This window comes from Sinocyclocheilus anshuiensis, unplaced genomic scaffold (assembly GCF_001515605.1).
Source record: "Sinocyclocheilus anshuiensis isolate Anshui unplaced genomic scaffold, SAMN03320099.WGS_v1.1 scaffold328, whole genome shotgun sequence".
NCBI lineage: Eukaryota > Metazoa > Chordata > Actinopteri > Cypriniformes > Cyprinidae > Sinocyclocheilus > Sinocyclocheilus anshuiensis.
Window position 1 is genome coordinate 2,400,952 of NW_015558621.1, and position 10,382 is coordinate 2,411,333.

A 10,382-nucleotide genomic window follows, 5' to 3' on the forward strand; every position below is an offset into this window, starting at 1 on the left:
TCATTATTTATTTATTTTTTATAGTTTTACAGACATTGTCTAAAACATGAAATATATATATATATATATATATATATATATATATTTGTTTTTATTTTTGTTTTTGTTTTTGTTTTTTTAATGAGCATATTTTACTGAAAGTGTCATTTTAATCTCCTGTTTACTCTATGGATGTTGTGTAATGCTTGTCTGGCTGAGCGACAGCAACCAACACAGCAAAGCTTGAAGGGTCAATAGAGTGCAACAGTTGAGTCCTGGAAATAAAACTCCCATTCATTTTCTCCATATGAGAATTGATCTTAAATGATAACCTGTGTATTAAATCTTATTGCTAAACTACTGTATGGCATATGCTTGTTGAAGCAACTCTGGATTATTTACTTTTTTTTTAAATATTGCACTACATTACCTGTGATTCTGCAAAGAAATCTCCACATTAGAAAATAGAAACAAGCAAATCATGTTAAAAACTCTTTAGCGCCCATGTTGCACTGCAAATGACAGAAAGTCACCTTCACTCTAAAACAACTCGAATATTTGTACGTATAATATGCATATTTTACGATTAACGTAAAAGATTCTTAAATTAAAGTGACGTACATAGTCTTGTATCTTTGTCTTTTTGTATGATTTTTAAAAACATTTTTGCTTCAAATTAAAACCTGAAAGCTTAAAAATTAAATGCAAAAATTCTGGAACAAAGACTGCAAAAAAGTATGCAGACACTGTTGCACTCAATTATTTATTTGCTTAACAAAGTAACCAAGGGAGAAAGGCTAGATACATCTATGAAATGCAAGGACAGAAATGTCATGAGCAAACACCAGAGTGTGGCATATATTAATAAAGGTTAATTTTCAAGTAGTCTTTTTGAATCCAGAACATACAGTCATTATCTATGTGTTGAACTTCTTCACCCTGCACTTGTAACATTAGCCACTCTTATCCACACAGAATCCACTTCTGCATGAAAACCAAGCTATTTTGTCCTCTAAATGCTAATGAGTCTGGAAAATCTGCACGTCTTGTTGTGTGTATATGAATGTGTAGGTTTTAAAAATGCATACTGTATGTTCATTCAACTCAACCCTAGAGACCCCGCTGAGTTTTAGCAGTTGTATATTGTTCCTGCCACAAAATATAACCGTTCCCACGCAGGAAGATTAGGTAACGCCTCTGAAACAGCTGCCACATCCAGAATGTGCACGAGGCCACCAACACGGATGTTTAATTAGTTTTTACCAATAACTATGCAATGCATCAAACAGTCTTTCAAGGTTAAACCGGCATAAATTGGGAGCAACTCTCTTAAGTAGATAAACGCTACAGTGCTAGCAGGGTAATAAGCCTCAATTGCAAATGATCTGTACAAAACGAATCACAATCTGTTTGGGGTCCTGTGTTTGACTGAATATGTCTCTAGTTAGTCATACTATGTTTTCTTTTAAACACAGTGGTGTAGTTACAGAACATCTGCCGTGAGAGGTGTGAATGTGTCCTTTGAGAAGTAAATAATTTGATGGATTCATAATAAGGTTTCGTAATTCAGTTGTCATTCAATCTTTGACTCAAGGTATACCGTACTTATACGAAGGTGTTTTGCAAGCAGGTGCTACTTGCTAAAACACAGCTGTTGTATTTGTTCTGGAAGCTTGTGGATCTCTTATTATCTCCTTTATTACCCGTGACAAGAGTTCCAACACACAGGTAAACACTAGCCTTCTTGTGACACGTTACTTTTTTCGTCTGAGCACGAGACAACATCAAAGTAAAGCTGCTTTTGTTTGCTCTTTTAATCCCTGTTTTGCCTGCGCAGATGCACAGAAGGCAGTCTATCTCCTAGACTCAATGCACACAAGTTATTATCCCCCCCTTATCGCAGAGCTTTGCCTCTCTCTGCTGTGCAGGAAGTGGTTTGCTCTCGACATGCACCTGCATGGTGCTGGAATCACTTAACCCATCCCGCATTGGAAGACCCGGGACCACTGTCGGCCGCGAGTGCTGGCGGGAAAGAACTCTGCGTGATGCATTAGGTTATATATTTATTTTACGTTTGAGATTTCACGGGGCCATTTTTAATTTATGACTCCCTGGCCAAACCCTTCACTCTTCTCTCTCTCTCTCTCTCTCTCTGACACACACACAGACACACACGCACACACACACTCCAGTATTTTTAGAAGTCCTGGTTGAAGAAGTATTTGTGTTTACTTGTCACAATAATATGATGCTTGGTACTGAACGTTACTCTGTACAGTGTAGAAGAATCCTTTGTGCAATCTTTCAGCACTATTGATTATTCACAGCATCATATCATTTCAGTTATTCTGCATATTCTTTTAAGATCAGTTTTTGGTTTGGTCAAACATGAGTTTAAATTTATTTTCTTCTGATGATAAATGACGCTCAATAAAAGCCTCTGAAGAGTCATAGACTGTGAGCTTACGCACTCCTGAAATGCTCCTTTGTGGAAACTCATTTTGATGTAAATATGTTCAGAGTTGCTGTGAATGAATTTATAAGATGATGATGACGCCAGGGGAAGATGTTTGTCTGCATTTCCTGCTTTGCATGCACATAAAATTCCCTGTAATTATTCACTTGAATAGTGCAGATCAGTTGCCTGCTGAGTGTCCTCAGGTGGTACGTGGTACAATTCAACAGAACATTTCACTCAAAGTATTATTTTTTTCATGTTTTATTTGGAATATCTAATTACAAATTTGAACACAGAATTTAAATAAGTAATGTTCTCAAAAACTGATGATTAACAAAAGGGCAAAATATTATTCTGTTTGCCTTTATAATTTCACCTACGGAAATTCAAGCTCACAGACTCTAGGGTAGTTTTTTTTTTTTACTCTGATTTAACGCTCTGTTTCGAGCTTCATATTGATATTGAAACTAAACAGAGTAGTTTAAGTGCTTTTAAATAAATGGTGAAGATTTTACATGGACTAAACTCTTCCAATTTTGTTCACTGGATATTAAGTTTATTTTCCAAAATAACGTCTTCTGATTGGATTACAAAACTTCTGAACGTTGCTGTTGTGGTTTGTGTGTGTGTCTTTGATGCTGCCGTGTGACTAGGCAGTATTTGGGTGCTTTGAATTGATAAAAAGTAGTACCTGTACTGAAATTTTTGAGAATTACCTGTCCAAGTTGCCTCTGTAACCAGATTAAACAAAGTCGGACACGAGGTCCAAAACCCCACCAAATCTGACTATGCATGGCACTCATTCTGAGATCCTCCTTGTCTTTATTAAAAGTGTTCTGAAAACAATGGCCTAGTTTTAAGGAAAATATTTATTCCCTCAGACAGAAGATCTCATTATGGCTTGATTAGGAATGAAACCTATCCCTTAGAGGATGTTCTGAGGAAGATTTCTGCAGTCTCGCACTCTTCAAAAACAGTTTTTATCTGACCTTCAGAGGGTTGAAAGAGAATGGCACTCATCCATGCTGGGAGAAATGGCTTGTGAGTGGGGGAGAGCGGATTCAGTCTTTCAAAATGTGCGTGTTAGCATCTCTCTCACTCCCTCCCTGTCTCTCTACCTCTCTCTCTCTCTCTCTCTCTCTGTATAATGAAGCACCTTCCATCTCCTCTGTGAGAGATAAATGAAACCTGTCTGTGCATGTGGGCATCCGCTATCCTCTCAAGTGCATGTAGGCTCCCATCCAGTGAACTCTGACTGAAATTAAAATGTATGAGAGAAGTTTTAATAAGGGGATAGGTAACTTGAAAAGTCTTTGGAAGTGTTCGGAAATTTATCAATAAGACCCAGCTAGGATTTCATGCATGGAAGGTTTTGTTGTAATTGCCTGTACCTCTCTGATAGAGGTTTGACTTCAGTAACAAAAAAACACAACAGTTTTAAAATCCGAGCAACTTCTGTCTTTTGCCACATACTAAACAATCAAACCACTGAAAATCATATCCATATTTATATTATCAGGACATCTTAAATTCTCAATGCTTCTGGAGATCTATAGTACCATTCTGCAGAATTTACTCCCAACCTGCTCTCACACGCCCATAATTTTTTAATGAACCCCAAAGTCCTGATTATCTGCAGAAATGTAGAATCCAGAAGCAGGGTTGAGCACCTATCTTGCATCCAAAAAACCAGCAAAATCAGTGCTAATCAATAATGCTTTTTTCACAAAAGTTCACAAAACAATGCTCAATTTGTAGTTTTGGCAGTGTGTTTTTATAATTCCTAGAAATATTTATTTTCACTAAATGTTAAATTTATTTTTGTTAAAAAAAAATGTGTGAAATGGCCTCGATTAATTTTGAATGGATGATCAAGATTAATCAATGCAGGAATGGCTTGTAACACTCTCACACTGGCCCTAGGCCACAGTGGGCCTTCTTAATGCCGAGTTCTGATGTCTAATCAAGAGATCGAAAAGAGACAGCGATGGATAGAGGTCAGACATTGCAGCCGGTGGGCAAATATCAAAATGGCTGCCATCACAGGCATCCACATCCTCTTCATTAGAGGCCATGGTGCTATAGGTCGTAGGTTTTCACAGCAGGCTTGTAGAGCTGCGAATATTGTTTCGAAATGGTCCGCACAATGTTTCTGTGGTGGGTTGTTTCATTTCATCTCCTGCACTCAGGCGTGCGCTGCTGGTCGAGGGATTTCTGAAGAAAAAGAATCTCCTCTCCTGCTGCCAACGGCCCTGTGGTTGGTGAAATTTTTTATGTGTCTCTTCGGCCGTGATCATCGAGGTGCCTTTGGGAGAAGACGAAATAGAAAACCCGACCCGAGAAAAACAGACATGCTACTAGCTCATCTCAGGCAATTTCAGAGCAGCTAAGAAGCAAGATGGGTTATTCATAGGACCAGACTCTTTAAGGCTCTGAGCACGCGGGAGAGTGTTTATTCACCCCAGCATGAGAGGCTTTCAACAGGCTTTCCATTTCACTCCCCCTGCATCTTTCACTCTGTCTGGCTCCAACGCAGCCATGCTGTCGCCGTTTACCTTCTAAATTAAGATCTGTCCTGCATTAATTGTGAAAAATGCTGATGCCGGGTTTATGCTGCCAAATGACTAGGAATCTTAGAGCCATTAGTGGTGGCGTGGCAGACATATGGTAGTACGGCTTCCATTACTCTCTCTTCCTTCTTCTTGTGTCTTTGAAGTCATTGATGGACACTTTGACTTTAATCAGTGTTGTGTGGCGTGCTGGCATTACTCGTGTTCCCCACCACGTAAAAGGCCTCTCACGAATGAGGCATCACATTACAGTCTGGATTTCAATATTCTGTCTGCAGTTCAGAGTCCATTTTCCAGCTGAAAATGTTGCACTGGATGTAAGCAAAGGTCTCCTCTAAATGTCACAGCACCTTTGTTTAAGACTCTTTTTGCCATCGACTCAGCTAGCCAATTACAGTGTGCCTGTAGTTTGGTTTATTTCTGTCCTCTTCTCTTCTCATGCAGCTACAAGGACAGACCGGAAGGTCTCAACCATGTTTTGTACAACCTGTACCATGTTTTATAAAATGTTTTTCTGAGTTCGTTTTCAGAAATTCTTAGTTGTCTGTTTTAATTAAATATAAATGTATTAACTAAAACAGTGATAATCAAATTAATTCATAAAACAATTTCATTAATCTTTTAAAAAATAACCAATTAAATGTAAATAATTCCTTTAATGTTTTGGCAAACCAGGTGCTGTTTAAAGTTCACTGTTTAAATTAAAACATGGAACAAATGAGATGTGCACATTTCTTTTAAAAATTATTTTTTTTATATTGTAATAATGTACTGTGTAGTAGATGAAACAGCAATTAGAGTCTTGAAATCAACAGTAAGAAAACTACAAACCAGGCAGTACTTTTTGCATTTTATGGCCTTGTTTTCCAGCAAAAGTGTTTTATTAATTTATGGACTTAAATTATAGCTAAATAATCTCCAGATTTTTTAACATTCCATGTAAAACAAAACTATTGTTTGTAATAAATACAAATTCTAATAAATAAAAACAAAATTGAGTTTTTTGTTATGGTGGAGCCAGGGAAAATGTTTTCCACCATACATTTATGGATATATATAGGGGTGGACGATATACATGATTTTGGACTATCGTCTATTTCGCGGTTGTGCACTCACGTCACGTTGCTGTGTGTCGTGGTCATGAAAATGTATTGTTTGCACACATTTTTAAGCATTGCTTTTTAAAAACAAGTGATTTTAAGCTGTTGAAAGGCAAACAACAGCGATATATGTCTGAGAGGTGTATGCAGGCTACACACATGAATCTGCTGCTCATAGAGCACGTGAAGGTTTTTGTTGCTTTATTGGCCTTGAACGGTTAAATACACATACGTATATGTATGAAAATGCCCGTCATTTCAAGTATCCTTGTAAACACAGTCATTTAGGTCTTACAGGTTTTTTTCAACTGCTTACACCGTTTTCAAAACTTTGCCTCCTTTTTTTTTAAACTTTACACACAAATCCAACAATTGCACACACAAAATCCAAAATGCCTCACATCTCTTGCAAAATGAAGCACTGCATTAAAAATATCACAAACACATCTCAAAAGCAAACATTTGCAAACACCTTGGACATAATATTAATTCCTGTTAGATTTGTGTGTGTTTCATAGAGAACTGTGTGTTGTGTTTTGCAAAAAGTGTTTTATTAAATTGAAAACTGAGTCAAAGGCCAATAATTAGTGTATGGGTTTGCAGATTTGGTGTGTGGTTCTGGTTTTTGAGTGTCAGGTTTCAGAAATTGTGTGTCAAGTAAAGATTTTGTGTGTAAGCAGTTGAAAAAATCTGTAAGTGAAAGTAAACAGATGAGAAAGAAAGTGCATGTGTAACAGTATATTGGATCTGCATGTTCGGCCTTAAAGGGGAAGCTGCCTTATATTCCTCCTGTTTGTCATTCATGTCAATCAAACAATATTGAGAGAAAATCTCTCACTGCTTTTGACTAAATCACTTTTGTAATTGAATAAGAAGAAATTTAATCAAAAACACTGTGCAGTTTGTAATATTTAATTTACTGCATAGTAAATTAAATATTACACCGTGAAGACGATGCAGTGTTTTTGATTAAATTAGGCTATACCAATGTATGTAGCGTTTTAAATTATTTATTGAAGTTTTTTGTCCTATTGTTTGTAATTAGACTGTTTCCTTATCTCCAGTGAATTTGAGTTTTTCTCTTTTTTTGTATTAGATTTTTTTTCTTTCTTTTTTTTGTGATGTTGTAGTGACAGGAATTCTGAAAATTCTGTGGTATAAAAACTTTTGCTATCATAAAAACCTTGTTAAAAGCAAAAAAAAAAAAAAAAACTATATTGTGTTATATGTATCGTTATCATGTAATAAAATTACTCATATCGTGATATAAGATTTTGGTCATATCGCCCACCCCTAGATATACATTTAAAATAAATAAAATAAATAAATAAATACATACATACATACATACATACTGTACATACATACACTTTTTGGTGATTTGTTTTGGAGCCGGTAAAAATATTGCATGAGCAAGTAAAAATTGGAAACACTGGTAAATATAGAGAGGGCAAATATTGACCAAATACACAGACCAAGATCACTACTTTAATGAGTACTGCCCAATGTGCTTTCATTAATATTGTGTTGTTTCCACTTGAGTCACGTAGCCATCTGAAATCCAGCAAATCTGACTGTTGGCCCTCTAGAAAGGCTGAATTAGACCCAGACATAATTTGTTTCTTTGAGTTTTAGTGACGGAGAGCTTGTTTAATGATGAAGAGACGCTGGAGAGATAAGCTTTGCCACTGTGTGTATGTGTGTGTGTGTGTGTGTGTGTGTGTGTGTGTGCGCTTTTGGCAAGGAGGCCTGCCAAAGGATATTGTTGCCTAGAAAATACAGCTGCCACCAACCAAGGGCAGATTTCGGTGGGCTGTTTGTGTTTGTTTTCTTACCTCAACAAAAGTGAGTTACAAATGCGGGGAAAACACTCTTCTCAACGTGTACTATGTGTACTGCCCCCGGAGCATGTTATGACTCCAATTGCGGTGGTTTGTGCGCACAGAGGAATCATAAGAGGACTTTTTAGTACATGACATGGCATCTAAAATTCCGATTGAAATTCAGACTGCAAGATGCCACAGACGTGGTGGTGGTGTCCTCACATCTATACTATGGCAAGGAGCCCATTACTTTTTCTGGTGTACAAACAATTTGTACATTTGTTTAATGTTTGAAATTTAATGTTCATTAACTACAAGTTTTAAGCTTCTGAAGTGAATATATGATCTTTGAGTGCTGTTGAGGTAATGATGATATAACCAGAACATTTTGAGGCCAGAGGTTTTTCTAATGTGCATGTCCCTAAAAGGACATGGAAACACACAGACGAACAAACAAATGTATCTTTTATGTCACACTAGGGACCTCCCTTTTCTTTACTTTAAATTAAACATACATTCCCATTTTCAGAGATCTTTCTGCACTTTTACATTTGAAATAAGACATCCTCATGAAACTGTTTTCCTTGTTTAGATCACTGGCTACGTCTCACAATGATTCAATGATTCATACCATACCTACTGCATGTAAAAAAATACTTGCAAAGGACTTTGTCTTCTTGTCAGCGCTGAAACGCCCATATAATTTTTTAGGAGCCAAATTATTATTTTTTGCTATAATAACCTGATGCTCACAGATACATAATTGCCTTAACCGCTGTGCAGTATAAATTATGAAAGGCAGCATGCAAAGTGACATTTATGATGAATAACTAGGATCATGGCATAATAATCATTCTGATATAAGTCTATCTGTCTGTCTGTCTGTCTGTCTGTCTGTCTGTCTATCTATCTGCAGTGTCATTGCAAATCCACGTAGACCCTGTATGATGAATTAAATAATACTGATGTATTAAACTGAGATGCCTGAGGTGCTAAAATGTGAAATAATATTTTACAAGACAGATATGGAGTGATGCAGGTTATTCCACACAATGCTGTAAATGTACCTGTCTGATTACATACTGTCAGTGCGCAGGTCATTACCTCTGGTTGATATCACCTTTAGAAAGGCTCTGGATTGTTTGTAATTATGGTTTTGGGTAGGAAGTTGCTAATGTAAAATAAGTGGTTGAAATAGTAACATTCAATCTGCACAGAAATTGTTGGGATAATTGCATTGTGGGTGCCCAGGCATAGACCTGCAGTCTATTGTGATAACATTTTTATGCATTTTCTCAAATCTGGAATTGCTCTATGGGTAGTAGTCAGTGTCTTGTATTCCTTATTCAGAGCACAGGTGCGTGTAATCTATGGAAAGACAACTGTGTGCATTCAATGGGAATCCCACGAGGCCCTTGCTCCTTAAAAGATGGTAGAGCCATTTAAATTACAGATACAAGACAATTCATCAGACCCATCAAAGAATTCCCTTTGAGTCAGCATTATCTGGAAAAAAAAATTCAAAAAAGATGATGGAGCAGTGAGGCCTTTAGAAAAAAATTTTTCACAGGAGATTATTTTTATCTTAATCGTGACCTTGCTGTGAAAAGAAACAAACCGCCAAATGCCACGGTATGAGGACCTCACCTCAAAGTGCTAAGCCGGTCTGTCATTGACAGTGAGTATTCATTTTCAAATGCCATCTCTCTACAAGTGGTCACAGAGATCGGGCTGAACGAGAAATGCCATTCAAAACCCAACCCGACGCTATCAGATTAGCATACATGATTTAAAAGCGTCACATGTTCGCTCTGTGCCATATGCTCTTCCCACAATGTGCTGACGTCCTGAACTAAGGACAGACCATTTCCCAGGCAATAAAGTATCCCGCCTCTCTTTAAAAACCTTTAAAACCTTGCACCAGGCCTTGATGGATTTAAATCAGCTCGGTAGTCTGGGCCATTGATTTACAATCAAACCCTACCTGAACTTGGGATTTATGACCCATTACTGCTGTCACTGAGCTAGTCTTACATTAGACTTCACTGTTCATATGGTCTGGGCTTGAATGCCAACAGCTGAGGTGCTATAAGAAATATGTGTTTGGGGCCACATTATAAAGAACAGTGAACACGAGTAAACAATAAGCGTGTCATTGGGTCCTCTAAAGTTCAGGGTTGTTCTGTAGAGATGTAAATTTCAATCCAAGGCTTCCTCTCAGATCGCTATCCCCTATGAATGCAGATCCAGATGTATAGGCGTATAGCTTATGCATGTATATACACTTCACCCCTCTTATTTATATTTAAAGATAAGTTCAAGAGTGGTGCAATAAAATATATTTACATACATAGTGCTTTTTTACGAGTTCCAGTCATTCGGTCGGCAGTCTTTGTTCCTTGAGATTGGGCCTCCATGCTCTTACAAATGGGAAAAACTCATTTTTCTCATG